Raw genomic sequence first — 1,085 nt, 5'->3', positions numbered from 1 at the left:
CGCCCGTTACAGTGACGGGAACTGGAGCAAGATGTACATCTTGCTCAGTCGACACACGAACATCAAAATTCCGGTGTTGCCGTGTCCGTCGGCGGGAAGCCCAAAGATGAAGTCAAGGCTCATCGACTTCCAACAATCAGCCGGTACGGGCAGGCTCTGTAGTGGAGCCGACGAGTGCCTGCGGGTTTGAGCCGCTGACATGTTTCACATGTCTTGACGTACCGGGCGAACCACTTGTACATGTGGGTCCACCAGAAGGACTGAGAGACCGACAGAAAGGTCTTCTCGCGGCCCAAGTGGCCGCTGGAGGGCGCGTCATGCGCCTCCGCGAGGATTTCGAACTCCAGATCCTCGTCGTTGGGTACGACCACCCGTGGAGGATCAGTGGGCTCCACCCGATAATAGAGGAGGCCCTCCTTCAACTCATATCGGTGGAGCCGTGAGCACTGTCGCGACGAGAGCCAGTCGGACTTCGCGCTCGTTCCGGCCTTAAGGAACTTGACGATAGGCGCGACAGCCTCATCGTCCCGATACGCCATGCGTATCCGATCATATAGATCCGTTGTCACCCGCGTGATGTGGGCCAACTCATAGTCGGGACGCCGAGAGAGGGCGTCCGCAAGCACGTTGAGCTTGCCCGGCTTGTATTCGACGCGGAAGTTGTATTCCGCGAAGAAGGACAGCCACCTCGCCATCCTTTGGGAGAGGTGAGGCGAGTTAGTCGCCGTCTTTAAGAACGCGTGGTCTGTAGATCACAAAGGGCCTAGAGCCCAGAAGGTGAACACGGAACTTCACAAGGGCATATTTTATTGCCAGGAGCTCCTTGTCATGGACAGGGTAGTTCCGTTCGGCGGCTTTGAGCTGCCGGGACTGGAACGAGATGACTCGTTCCTGTCCAGCCGTGTCGTCCTGCAGCAATGCACACCCGATGGCGTAATCGGAGGCATCGCAGACGACGCTAAACGGCTTCGTCTCGTCCAGCAGAGCCAGGACAGGGGCCTCTTGGAGACTGGCCTTGATGCTGTCAAAAGCATCCTGGTGCTCTTGTTCCCAGCGCCAGTCGACGTCCTTCTGAAGGAGGGTGG

Source organism: Phytophthora infestans, genomic scaffold (assembly GCF_000142945.1).
Source record: "Phytophthora infestans T30-4 supercont1.1 genomic scaffold, whole genome shotgun sequence".
Lineage (NCBI taxonomy): Eukaryota > Oomycota > Peronosporomycetes > Peronosporales > Peronosporaceae > Phytophthora > Phytophthora infestans.
This window is presented reverse-complemented; position numbering follows the sequence as displayed.